Here is a 14400-nt window from a genome sequence, read left to right on the forward strand (position 1 = left end):
GTAATTGAGGGCAGAAATGGACCAAGATCTGTCTGCTCGGATATGTCAGCAAGGAATTATCTATAAAGATTCTTTGCCCATTTATCATTTGGGAGAAGATTTTGCAATTAATTTCTTCAGCTCTCATACGTGCCCAGTCCGTAGTCATGTTTGCACTGTGTTTCTTCGGCATGTGTTGAAAACAGTTATTAGCACATGCTGAAGACTATCAAATGGGATGTTTGCAGCTGTCATTTCCTAGGATTATCTTTTGCCTCCTGTTTGGGCTGATTATGTCTGTTGTCAACAGGCAGTTGGAGGATCGTGTAACAGGGGTCAAATGCAAGACTCTCCTCATGAGACAGTATTTAGGGGTACGAAACCCAAGGGAAATTAATGCAGGGGACATAAAAAGAGCAAATAACCACAGAGAAGGAATAACAGAGTTTTGTTCATAGCTGAGTGATGTTTGATAACCTCAGCATAATTTGGCTTTTCAATGAAGCTAATGCTTCATTCAATGCAATTTTCTTTTTAAATGATCTACAAATTCAAAATGATGTTCTGACTACATCATCTAGCTTGACTCAGACATGTCAAATATGGTACAAGCAACACCATGTGGCTGTGGCACTGAAACCTGCAGGTGGAGAAGGCTGAGGCATTTCCTCAAATTCCCACTGAAGTCACCAGGAGGTTTTCCTGAATGAGGGAAGTGAAGCGTCTGTAGTCAGACTATGTTCCTCATGAGACGGGGGTGTGCTGGGAGAAATCCCCTTTATCTGAAGGTTTGTCAAAAATACAACCAACAACACATGCAGCATTTCACAGCTGAGAACCAGATGGATGCTGGATACCCCTCACCCAGTTCCCTTTCTCCACTTTTGCTTTTTCTCAAATGTTTGAGGCAGAGAGAAGGGAGAAGTAATTAACCATATGTGGGCTGGGAGAAGCATAGAGTATTACGGTCAAAGAGTTAAAATGCTCACAGGCACTTGATGCCTTGCTGCACTGAGAACTACTCACAAGTTGCTGCTCAGCCATATGTGTTAGGAAAACTAGTGTGAAGTTTTAATGCACAAGTAGATAGTTAGACAGGCACATTAATATTTCATGGAGAATTGTTACACTCAGATAAATATGCAAGAGGCTTTTATTCAGATCCAAATTTACCTTTACTCAGGCGTTGAATTCAGTAGATGAGGGGTTCAATATTGATGCTTGAGCGTAGGTGTCCATATGAATTGATGCTTCTCAGTTAGATAGTGGGTGTTTCTTTAAAATAAGTTCTCAATCTAATACAGCTTAAATGAAGTCAGTGGCACACAGGATGTGCTACAGGTAGGAGAACATAAGACGAGTAAGGCTCTGCATAACATGCATTTTTTACATTTACTCTTCAGCTCTTCAGATATTGTCTGCAAGAGGAGTTTGATGCAAGCAGTCACAGTTCTTACAGAAAAACAGAAATTCGTTGACACTAATTATCTGCCTTAAGACAGAGCTTTGTACCACTCCTCCCTCATCTCCCCCTACTTGCCTGGCAAAACAAAAGTGAGCATCAGTGCAGGTTCCTGCAGGGAGTTGTTTTGGCTGGAGCTTGGCAGGCACAGATGGCCAACAAGCTGCAGTCCCCGGCCCTACTTGGCTGAACAACTACACCAGGTCACCTAATTGATCTTTAGCAGCCTGAAGAGTACTCATTTACTCTGAACCACAGCTCCCCCTGTTTCCTTGGGCTGACAACAGGCACACTGTAGTCACTCTCAAAAAAAATTCTCTGCTGCCCATTTTAGGCTTGTGATAAGCCTCGTGGCCTTCTTCTCCCCTTCCTTCTCCCACAGACAGAGCCATGAGGAAGCCTCTAACCTTTGCACCCACCACTCAGCTTCCAGGCTCTAGTGCTCTATACAAAACACGGGTCATTAGGCTAATGTCCTGGACCTCCAGCTGATGATAGGGCCTGGTTCTAAGAAGCCTGTGGTCAAAATGGGCAGTGCAGGCCCATGGCGTGGTCAATGCAGGTGCCCCAGGCGCCGCAGATGCATCTCCTGGTTAACAGGTGGTTAGGTGACGGTGGTCGGAAAGGAAAAGCCATGGGATAGGGGGCAGAAAACAGAAATGCAGGGCTGCTGTAGAATTAACAGGATGAGGGGATTGTTGGCACTCTGGTGAGGCCTTGAGTTGATGACAGGAAGGGGAACAGTGGGAGAGACAGGCAGCAAGGATGGGGGAAAACCATTCAGAGAGGGCTGGCATCTGAGCACAAAGGGAGAATCGTTCAGAGGGGAGGACATCTGAGCACAGGGAAGGCCTCTGCTGCAGTGGCTGTAGCCACTGCTGGTGCCCTCGGCTGCTGTCTGAATGGCCACCCAAGGTGCTACGCTGGGCCCCCTTGTTACCGTTCTTCCTGGTGCTAGATCCTTGCTTTGGCCCTTCATGTAGGCAGCCCTGGAACCCTGCCAGGCTGAGCTCTTTTCCTTTAATTCATTCCTGCAGTCCCAGTTATTACATCAATAGAGCCTGGTTTCCCTGCTAGCCCTCATGAAACCAGTAACGCTGCATCCATCTCTCTCTTCCCTGCAATCTCTGGTCCCCTCCAGACTAAGAATGTAGCTTCTGCTCATCTGGCTTCTTTCTGTGTGCTCTACCACTGGGGTGTTAGACAAGTTTCTGGGGTGACTGGCTTCCCGCTCGCAGTGCCCTCAGGAAAGCTGAGGCTAAAACATTTAAGTGTGACTCCTCTAAAACTCATGACAGCCCTGTGTACTCAAAGCAATCACATCTCGACACTGGCTGAGACTGCAGATGCTTGAGCTCTTTCACTGCATTTCTTTCTTTCTCTATAGTTTTTTTTCTCCCCCACCATCAGTTTTGTACTTATCTTCCCACTATATCCAGCCCTGCAGTCTCCTTGTCCATGCCAGAAAAAAGAGGAATCTGTACAAGAGTGTCTTGTGACTATGACACAGTGGTAGATGGCTCTGACAGCACAATTATGTTGAAGCCAGTGGAATTGAGCCTTTTTTATTCCACAGCTGAGAATCTGACTCCTATCTTCAAAAGACTAATTCTTTTCAGATTTACAAAAGTCAGCCAATGTCTACTTCTTGCTGTTGCTTCTTCTTGTCAAAGCACTTTACTTTTCTGTGCTTACAACAATCTATTTATTAGAAACAATGAAAGAATTTTAAAAGACAAATGGTCTTGTGTACGATGCTCAATCAATCTAATTTTAAGCCTATTCAAAGTTTGCCAAGCTCTACAGCTTAAAAATCCACACTTCAGCTTCTCACAGCAAGTGAGAGATGCTTCTTAAATTTCTGGGCAGTTGGAGCATTTGCTGTCCTCAGGCAATATCAATTTGTCCATTACCACAATAAGCCCAAATTGCTCTCCATGGTTTGATTCAGTTCCAGAGGCAAATTAAAAGATTTAGGCACATCTGAGAGAAAATATAGGTGGGAATTTCAAAAGTTCCTTTCAGCACATACAAGCTCAACTCCCTTAAAACTGCTAGCACTTGTGCTCCAGGTCAGTCAGTATCAGCGTCAGCTCACATAACACTTTATTATACCTCTGCTAAGGTGTGTTAGGAGAGCCCAGCAGGCATACTTCTTATTTCTGAACTGACTGCAAGCTAGTGAACAGATGTGATTCCCTCCCTCTCCCCTCCTGGAAAGCCATGTGGGTAATTGCACCTGCAGACATGCAGATGAATATTTACTCCGTGCAGGCAAACTATTTACATCTGCTACATCATTTCTCTTGGTTATTTTTCTGATATAAAGGAAGGCCTTTATGTTTCTTGGCCAATGCACAGCAAACAATAACTCTGTGGATAAACTGAAAATGGACAGTGAACTCATCTGAGTGATTTGTGACCACGCCCTCAGTCAGAATAATGAGAGTGCACATTTCTGCCACATGGCCATTGCTCATGTATGTATATATTCTTCAGAGGTACTACTACCTGGGTTTTGCACTGAAAAAAACCAGAATATTTTGACATAAAACACGTTAAAAGGAACAACTCCATAAAGTTTATGCATTGAAAATAATAATTAAAAAAAATGTACTAAACAAAAAAAGAACAGTATGTATTAAAAAAAGATAACAAATAGGTTACTACTGTGAAGCAGAGAGCTGGAGTACTGAATTTCAACCTAATGAATTCTGAAATAGAGATTTCTCTGTATGTCTGTTCTATGAGAAATAATCTTATCGGACAACAATTTTAAAACTTCTATTCTCTTTTTCTTGTGACACTGTACCTTAGAAAATTGAGTTCAGGTCTTTTACTTAGCTGGTTTTTCTACTTTTTACATTTTTTCATTCAGTAACATTGCAGTTGTGTTTGTATCTGTCTCCTGTCAATGTTACTTCTAGGCTTTGGTGTTTTAATACAATAATATTTCCTTGTTCAATTAGAAAATACTGTCAGGACATACTCATTTGTGTTTAAACACATTTCAGTGGAAGGAATTATAAAAGCCCTTAAAAATATGCCCGCTGATCTCTGACTATGTGAAGCATCTTTTACCTGAATTGTTTGCCAGATTTGTCCCTTTAACATTGCTTTTAAAGGAATAGGAAAGAATACTATTCAAAACACATTAAAGAATAGGAAAAATCCAGCTGATATATTCTCTTATTATTCAAAAGACATCTCAAACATAAAACAAAAAGTGAAGAGTGAGTGAATATCTTGAAAGCAGAGAAACACAGAATCTTTTTTTTTTTTAAATGGTGCAATGTGTTGAGTTGCAGTGGGAGTCCTACATACTTTCCACTTGTGAAAATCAGACCAGACCAGTCTAACGTAAATATCTAGAAGTGGATTTGGTACTTACACATCTTTGACAGTTCAGCAGCAAAATTCAACCATCGCCTCAGAAGGTGCCATGAGGGAGCAGCACTAATCACCCTTAAGCAGGCCTTATCACCCTGTGCTTTTCTTTTTCCTTGTTCTTGTGTCTGTCTTTGCCTTGGGGACAAGGCTGAGATTTGGTGCATTGAGAACATTTCATCTCTTGGCCAGCAGCACCATGGTTAGAAGGCAGTGTCTGCATGTCCCTGCTCTGTGGAGGGACCCGAAGCAAAGCTGGAGGTAGCTGTGTAGGGACTGTACTGCAGGACATATCACATAGCCTGGAAGCCCCAGAGAAGCTCCTCAGCACTCCAGAACCCAGGAAAGGTCCTTCTCCTTGCCTCTGCAAGGCTTGCAATGAGCTTTTCTTTCTAATCCTCCTTGTGGATGTCCCTTGTAGGGAAAGGTGCAGGAAAGAGATAGCCCAAGACACAACCTAACATTAATGGCAGGGGTGCTGAGCCTGTGAAGTGTGACTGGGATGCCTTGCAGAAGCTGTGCCCATGCTTTTAGGGCTCAGCAGACTGAAGGAGCTGTGTAGTCCTGTCTTATGGTACTCATGCACTGGCCCTCGGTAGGTGATATTAAAGCAAACATACTCCTTCCTCTCCTGTAAAGCCACTTCCTTCTTTATTCATTTCCCCACTCAAAACATTTTTTCTTCCCCTGTATGGTCCATAACATTACGTATGGGTAAACACAAACATGAACTCTCCACTGTGATATGTTCACTTACCTTCGTGTACCTCTACAAAAGGTGAAATATGTCCAGCAACATCTCATGTCCCTGGACACTGTGCTAGTGTTTCTGAACTGCCTCATGCACAAGTGATTTTGTAGGGAGCCATTTTAGAGTGACCATGGAACGTCTGTTAAGGAATATAGATCAATGAACTTGATAATCTTAGAGGTTCTTTTCCAGACTTAAAGATTCTATGATTCAAATCTTGCATATCAAATACCACTCGGTGCAATCATGCATTGAACTGTTTCTGTCTTTATGGTGTTTCTGTAGCTCTAGAAATAGCCCAAGTCAAGATGCCAGCAGCTCGTGTACTCCACACCCCCAAGGCTGCTCTGCTGAACTACAACTGTGTCTGCTTTGAGGACATGTGGGCCCCATGCACAGGTACAAGCTGCAGATCCAACACCTCCTCCTCCCTCACATGTTACTTTCAATGCAAAGAAAAAACTGGGCATGTAGAAGGCCAGAGACGGTTGTGGAAAGCCACCCCAGTAACCCAGGCACCAGATGGAAGGGCTCACTGCAAAGTATTTATGCCCACAGGGCTGCCTTGGCACTGAAGTGTCCTTAGGAACCAGTATTTGGAAAAAGAGTTTTTTGCTTAGCTTCTGTATAAATCATGAGCTTCTCACACCATTACTTCACTCTGTGCAATGACACTTTCACCAAGGGAACTTGGCAATAACCCCCCCCATCTCTAGGGGAGGTGCTCTGGTCATTCCCCTTCTTGAACATCCTCTAACCCTCTTTTTCCTTCCATCCCAGTTTAATTCTTTCTCAAATTTAATTTGTTAATTTTAACTTTCAGTTTAATTTCTTTGTCAAAATTAGAAGAGTTATTTGTGTGCAATATGCTATTTCTTCAAGTAAAGGCCCTATTCCTGGGATCACAGGGATGTTCATGTGTGGCAGGCTTGGCAGACTGGGGCTATGACCTTAGCACATGGCCAAAATACCTTGTACATGTTATTATACCTTGACTTTTTCATGTGACCAAGATACTCAGGTTTGGAAAATAACTTCTGAGCATGCAGAGTATGTCATTCCATGTACTTTGTATATGCAGTGATCTGCATATGCCAACTGAAATAAAAGGGATATTCACACACTATTACCAAACCCATCAGGAATTTATGAACCACATGTTTTGCCTTTAAAAGGCTAAGCAGATGAAGGGTCTCTCTGACTACCTTTATACTTTCTCATCAGCTTGAAGTTGAGTCCACCCTTTCACAGCAGCCCACTTGCATTTGTCACTTCTGCATATTTGGTTGTTCATTGCGGTGTTTGCAAGCAGCTAAACCAGTATTGGTGTGGGGAAGATGGACAGTGTCCAAGTCCCAGTCCTAAGAGTGAAACAGGTGCTAGCAGCACCAAGCTGGTTTGACCCAACTCATCCATACCTTCCAAATGCGCCTTCAGAGGCAATGAGAAACACTCACCCACTTTGTGAGGTGTTGAATGTTCCTGCTAATGTGCTGCCTCTTTAGTAGGGCACTCAGGATTGAGCTCCAGTTACGGTGACTGTGAGCGCCTCTGGTGTGAGAAGCTGGACAGCCTGGTACTCTCATCCTCTTCATGGTATTATGTGCAGCAAGAAGAGGTGCTGGCTTGTGAAAAAGAGGCCAGAAGCTACTGCCAAAAAATGTCTTGATTATTGTCAATATTTTATAGTATGCGAAGTGGTCTGAATGTTCCCCAGGCCCTCTGAACTGGGGCAAAGCTCTATATTATTTTATTTTATTTTTTGTATACACTTCATATGCCTGGTTCTGGCCAGGACAGGGTTGATTTTTTCAGTAACCAGGAGGGGGCATGGCTAGGACCTGGAGGTTATTCTATACCACCTCACATCATTTTCCAAGAACAGGGGAAGGCATCTCTTCCATGTAGGGGTAGCATGGTGGCAGTCAGGCATAGCTGGTCTTCACGTGGGACAGTGGTGAGCACTGGCATGTGAATCACTCACCTACCTCGTACACCTGTGTTCTTAATATTATTGCTGTCACTGTTAGTTTTCTTATCTCATACCTGTTTCCAATAAATTGTTCTTATCTCAACCCATGATTTTTGCCCTTGATGCCTCCAATTCTCCTTTCCAGCCCACCACAGGGGAGAGGAAGGCAAAGGGTTGAGTGAGCAAGTGGTGCATGGTTGAGAGTGGTTTCAGTGGAAACACTGAATGGAAGAATACCATTCTTAAACCATGACCACTTGGCATAGGTTCCTCTTGGCAGACTGTAACAGGTCGCTGATAAGTGTATGCTGCTGCTACTGAAATTTGCAAAGCTGTAGTAAGTATAGGCATATGTTGGGTGGAATGGTGTGTCCCAAACTTTCAAAGGCATCTTTTTTGATGGAGTTCTTCTCTCCATGCTGGGTTTTGCCAAGTTGAGGGTAGCTGTGTTGTCTAGGGTGTTATAGGCTATAAATCTGAGAGGTGAATTTTTCCTTTCCCTGCTTCACTGTAAGAAAAAACGGAGTTGGAATGGGAGGGAGGAAGGGGAGGTCATTAACTTTACAAAGGATGTAGCCAGCCGAACTACATTCCTAGCTGATGGTCCATCAGAGGCTGGGGGGGTTTGCCGCCCTGACAGAGGACAGGTCAGGCCTCGGAGTTCTCTCGCCAGGACGGAGACAGGGACTGTATCCAGGCATTTCTGGAGGAAAAGCCTGGGAGCCAGGTTTTTTTTCTGGTTCTTTCGTCCTGGTGAGGCCTGACCACCGACCCTGCACTGCCACTGCCTCGTGACTCCTGCCGGGACCTACTGGTTGTTTTTCTTCTTTTCATCGGAGAGGTCTGTGCTTGTTGGGAGAAGAGAGGAGAGCCTTGGAACACTACCATCTGGGAACAGTGACACCTGTTGGGGGGGGAACTGTTTTCCTTACCCCTTCCTTCCATTGGGGGAAGGGTCCCCCATCTTCTTTTTGGTTCCTCCCGCAACCCAAGACCAACCCCCCCCCAGACCCCTCTCCCCGTGTGGTGACCGCCAGAGCCCAACAGCGCCCCCTGCTGGCCACGACAGAGACCTGCAGGCCCTGCACCTCCAGCGATCCAACAGCGCCCCCTGCAGGCCACGGTTAGGGCTGCGCTAAAGGACAGAGAAGTATTCAGTCAGACCTTTTTTTTTTTTTTCTAGGATTACTGTCTCGTTTTTTTGTGTTCTGTTACTGGTTTTGCCAACATACATATATCTTTTAATAAAGGGTTGTTATTTCTTCTGTTTTTTCCACACTACCTCGATTAAAGCCCCTTAATTTTGAATTTACAATTGCTGAGAGAGAGGAGTTTGGTCTATCTTGTAACTCATCCTCTTTAGCAAACATTCCAGTCTCCTCAGACTGAGACATAGGGTAATGGAGGAGTCCTGACATACAGGAGTGGCTTGTAAGTTGAACCATATTCAGGAAAATTGCTCTCAGCTAAACTCTCAGTTGGGCACCTCTGTGCAACAGGGTACCTGTACGGAAAGGACCATCTGTGTAATGAGAGTCCAAAGTGAACAGGATGCTTGTCAGAGGCCATACTGGAGATTCAGTGCATAACATGTCCCAGCAGCATATTCTCAAAGGTTCCTGCATGCAGACACAACAGGTATGGGAGTTGGGAGCCAGCCTGTCAAAATACTGCATGCACCAGCTGCCAGAATGTGTGCCTGTGATGGGCTCTGTGATCCAGGGACCCTGAGTCTGAACTTTAGTGTTTTTTGTAGCCAGGAGAGATGTAACCAGTGGCGTTTCTGGGCAGAGCTATTTGCAGATTTACTTTGGTGATCTTGGATTCTAATAATGTGGTAATTTTAAGGCTATTGTAGCAAATTTAAGCAGTGAAGATCTTTTAGGTGACACTCGTGTAAAGATTCCACTTTAAAATAAAGTAGGGATTAGAAAGAACATATTAGCCAAACCATTTTGCAGCTATTTGGGATTTGACATCATAATTCTCATGAATTAATGAGAGTTATCTGTAATATTCTGGAACACATTTCCTTCCCTATTCCTTGTTTATCAGTTCTATTGTTCCTTGTCATGTTTTTAGTCTAACCTAAGAGGCTAATCAAAAGCCAGATAAAATTGACTGAAAGATCTCTGCTGATTTCAGAGATCTCTAGAGCAGACTCTAATACTAGTAATCTCTCAGAATGTGGACCCAATTTTGAAGGCATTTATACTGATGGAATAACTGCTTGCTCCAGGAAGTTACTCTACATTTCCATATTTTAAACTTTTCCCCTTTTATTCACCTGTGCATCACCAGACAATGCTACTGTGCTTTATAAATAACAGCAAGAAATAGACAGTGATTGTATCCTCATGCCCTCTTGCAAAGACTTTATTTTCTATTCAGTTTTAAGCGGATCTGGATTGGCAAAAGCTTTATGCTTCAGATTTGCTTTTTATTTGTGCCACTTAAATTTTTCATCAATATAAAGTAATTTTCTTTTTCCAGTCCTTCCCAGTCCTCTCCTGTCCCTGGCTGCTCCTCAGCATTTTAGTCAATAGGAGCTTCAATTGGTGCAAGCATATTAGGAATTAGCCCAAGAGCAAGTATGTTATGAGAAAGAAAATAATAAGAAACTAAGAGAAGATAAAAGCAAAGGTAGGAACCAAGTACACTGAGCAAAACAAGGACAACAGACAAGTACAGGAGCGAGGAGGGAAGATCTATTAAACTTGCATTCAACTTGGTGGAAAGAGAAGAGGCTGAGACATGTAGTGCATCTGCAATTATACAGTGCTTAGGGACAGTGATTTCCAGTCTGCTATTTCCCGTTTTGTTTAATTTTTAATTCAAATCATGTACTAAAAATAGGGAGCATTTTGGAGCTGAAAAGATGTGAATGGCAGAGGAATAAAAACCAGAAACTGCAAGAGGAATGCTGCTGTAGCTGAAGCAGCCCTGCTGGGATTACTAGCTTTGCGTCTCAGTCAGTTATGGTTACAAAATGCAGATTTGCCTTATCTGGGTCATTTTGGCTGAGAGAACACATGGTAGTCCCTTTGTGAAATAAACAATAAGCCAGAGTGAGTGGTCATCTGTCTAACTCTCTGCGGCTACTGCGGTAGCTACTGTTACTTCTCTTGTGTGAATTTATTTGTACAGCTAATTATTAATAGCAAGAAGCTTTTCATTTTTGCAAGTTTTATAAAAAATGCTGAAGCCTTGAGTTTTCAATTAGTATCACTGCAACATGGCTTGTTTGTCCAGAACTAGAAGGTCAAGAGACTTTTACCTAGATAAAATTATGAAACTTTATGCTTATGTATTAGCCTCTTCTCCAGAGAAGACTGGAGGATTTTTTGCCTGAAGTCCCAATTCAGCAACTGCTCTGAAGAGATCCCTTTAAAAAGCAGAGCTATTTCTTCTCTAGGCTAAGCAAAAAATAAGCTGAAAAATCAGAAACCAGCTTCATCTAATTCTTAAACAGTTGTGCTTTACAAGCCTTATAAGTCCTCCAGCATGACTGTATGCATGTGGTGTAGATACCGCTCTTTCCAGCAGCCATTTGAGGTGATGCTGCCACTTCTTCCTTTGGATGTGCAGTATGTTGAGACTGACATCTGTGACTTTCCATAAAACAGTTGAATTGAGGTGATAAAGACACAAAGCAGGAAACTTTCACAACTTCAGGTTTTGTTTTGAGTCCAAATCACATCATTTTGTGATTTATAATATTGGTAACATCATCTCATATTTTCGTCTAAATTTCTGTGGACTTCTATTTGAATGATGAAATGCATTTGCCTATGACACATATTAAATCCTATAGCCAGGGAAATTGAGAAAAAATTAATTATCCTGAATTTTAAAAAGTCCACATCCTTCTTTCCAGAGGATGGGACCTGTAGTCCTTTTCTAAGGTTATCCAACCACATTCAACTGTTATACCCTAACAAATCAGCTTTTCCTACAGAAAATAGGGGTTCATCCAACTAGAGCAGAGGATATTTTAGGAAAAAATGATCTGTAAGTTTCATTTTCTGCCATTTTTAAGTCTAATAATCAATTGCAGTTCAGAGTAACCCATGAAAGCTAAAGGGGTTTAAATGCTTAAGTCAAGGTGGACTGTAGATTTCTGACTTACAATGGCATTGGTACAAATTGTCTACCAAGAGATGCCACAAAATATGCCTGATGCCTGTTTCCAGATCCTGCTTAGCTTTGTAGAATCTGGCCCCCTGAATGTTAAGACTAGATGGCTTAGAAAAGTGTTGAGTTTAGGTTTGGTTTAGTTTGGGGTTTTTTTTTCCCTTTTTCTTTCATCAAACATTGTTTCCAGTTTCTAATAAGCTTTGGAGCTGACAGTTGTTTTGGATTTACAACTATGTTAAGCATGCAAGGTCGAATGAGGATTAATTTACATTTTAAAGGAAGGATTTCAGATCAGAGGTGAGCCAGGTCATATTCCAGAAGCAATGAGTTGTGTCCAGCACTGGTGTGGCAGACCACTGGCACCTGAGCTGCAGCTCATATGTTATAAATAGGTTGTCATTATGTGTGTCTAGGAAGGGATACTGCAGAGAGGTACCCTTATCGTTCTCTGAAATTTGTAAATGTTTTTATAGATGAATTGGTCTCCAAACCTGACAGTCTCTCTTGTTTTCTGTTGCTGTTGGAGAAGATATACTTAGGACAAGTGAAAACAAATTACTGTTGTGTTGCATGTGACTGGACCTGAGTAGTCAGCCACAAACTGAGCTTCTGAGCTGTTCCAGTTGCATCCTGATTCCCCAGAAGCTGCTTCATGGAGGTGTCTGTTTGGACCAATACAGCATGTTGTCACTGTGGAAAAGGAAGGCAGGGCTAGGTGTGCTGCATCTGCTTTTCTTGGTAACCCAGCAGTGTGATTTCTCCTGCAGTAAAGTGTATTGGAAAGCTCAAATAAACCTTTCAGGAGCATGGCTCATGACAGTCTTGGGGCAGTGGGGACATGGCCCTTGTAAGTGAGGGGAGCCTGAGGTGAAAAAGAAGATTCTTGCATCTTTCAGTGAAACAATTCCCCAGTCAAGTTTTAAGTTTAGAACAAGTGAGGAAAAAATAGCTTTCTGTGTAGGATCACCTGAATAACTGTGCCTTGCAGAGCAGGATATCCTTGATATCTGTATGACACACCAGGACAGCAATTCTTTAACACAGAGTGGTTTTTATCTTCAAAGCCTCATGAACATTAGCTAATTAATCCTCATAAAGCCTGAGGGAGTTACATGTTGCATTATGTATTGTTACAAGCCATGGACCAGCAAAGGACTTCACAGTTGTCACCATGTCTCAAGCTGTGGCTATGGCTGGCATCATCCAGGGCAGAAATTAAGATGATCTTACTAAAAGCACTCCCCTTTCCTCCCCTGACAAGTGGCAGTTCAATGAGACTCTTGACAATGATGTAAAAACCAGGATTCGAAATGAAGCTGGGCTACTTCTATCTACCACAGTGTAATATAGCCAGTCACAGCTAATGCCTATAACTGAGCAAGCTGTGGGCTACAGCCCAGGGAATCGGGGCATAGAGCCTCCAGGGTATACACAGTCAAAATTCCAGCAAGCCAGTGCCAGATCTTGCTCTGATGGAGCCATCCTGTAACCCCGAACTTTCATCTTCACACCTCAGAGAAATGCAGAAGTAGATGCATAGTAGAGATGCACAGAGAAACTGAGGAGCATTGAGGTAACTGAAGAAACTGCAGCTCTGTCCTGCTTCTCCTACTGCTTCTTCTAGAGCCATGATACTAGGAGTGAAGCAACAGCCTTGAAGCATCTTGCTGCTTTGATAGAAAAAACCCTACTCCTCCTTAGTGTAGATAAAGGCCATCTGTACATGGCTGAAGTGAGATAACAGTTAGGAGCCTCCCAGGATAATAAAGACTACACCTTTTTTGACGTCTTGTGCTGTTCAAGCTCATGGCAGTGTTCCCTTTGAACTCACTGTGTTTTGTAGTACTCCCCACTTGCATAAATTGAAGCAGAATGCAATAGTTTGTGTAAATAATGTGGCCCAGGGAAGGCACATGTAACAAAATACATGCTGGTAGGAGCCAGTTGACGCTTGGACATCACAGGTACTGTACTGTATACCAATAGGTTTGACATCTATGGTGTTACATCTATCAGTGAATAAAGTCCATGTTGCTCACCTTTAGAGGGTGAGTTACACGTGGAAAACTGTTTTCTCTGTAGTTAGCAGGACTGAAACAGAGTATTGGGATTATGGGGACCTGTGTGGAAACTGCTGTGGTAGACATGCCTTATGGCATAGAGCTAGATGTGGTAGCAAGGCAGCAGTTTTCTGCTTGACTGAAAGTCAGACTTTGCACCCTGAAGGATGTTTGCTTTTGACCTGTTTAACCTTCTTTAATGGCAATTCCACTGCCACCTCAGTGAATCTCTTCTAGTGTGTCTCTATGCTCTTTATGGTTTTCATAATTTCTAACCTAAATCTTTCAAATTGTCACTATTGTAATTACATTCTCATCCATTACTTCTCCACAATTACTTCCTATCCTGTCCATCATGAGCACAGAAATTATTTCCCTTCTCTGTGCAGCAGCTTGGTTGTACTTAAAGGATGCTGTTGTGTCCTAGCTGCTGTTTTCTTTGACTTAAACAACCCTGGTTCATTAAGTCTGTACTTGCAGATTGTGGTTTCTAGAGAACTGATCTCTTTAGATCCTCCCATCTGGTTTGTTCCTGGTTGTTCCAAGTCCTCCATGGGACATACTGGGGATGTGACCTCACCAGTGCTGAACCAACAAGCAAGAATTATTTCATATGTTTTAAAGGTTATGGAGTGAGAGAACTTTGTCTTTT

This window comes from Pipra filicauda, unplaced genomic scaffold (assembly GCF_003945595.2).
Source record: "Pipra filicauda isolate LSUMZ 115617 unplaced genomic scaffold, ASM394559v2 scaffold283_size971201_pilon, whole genome shotgun sequence".
Taxonomy (NCBI): domain Eukaryota; kingdom Metazoa; phylum Chordata; class Aves; order Passeriformes; family Pipridae; genus Pipra; species Pipra filicauda.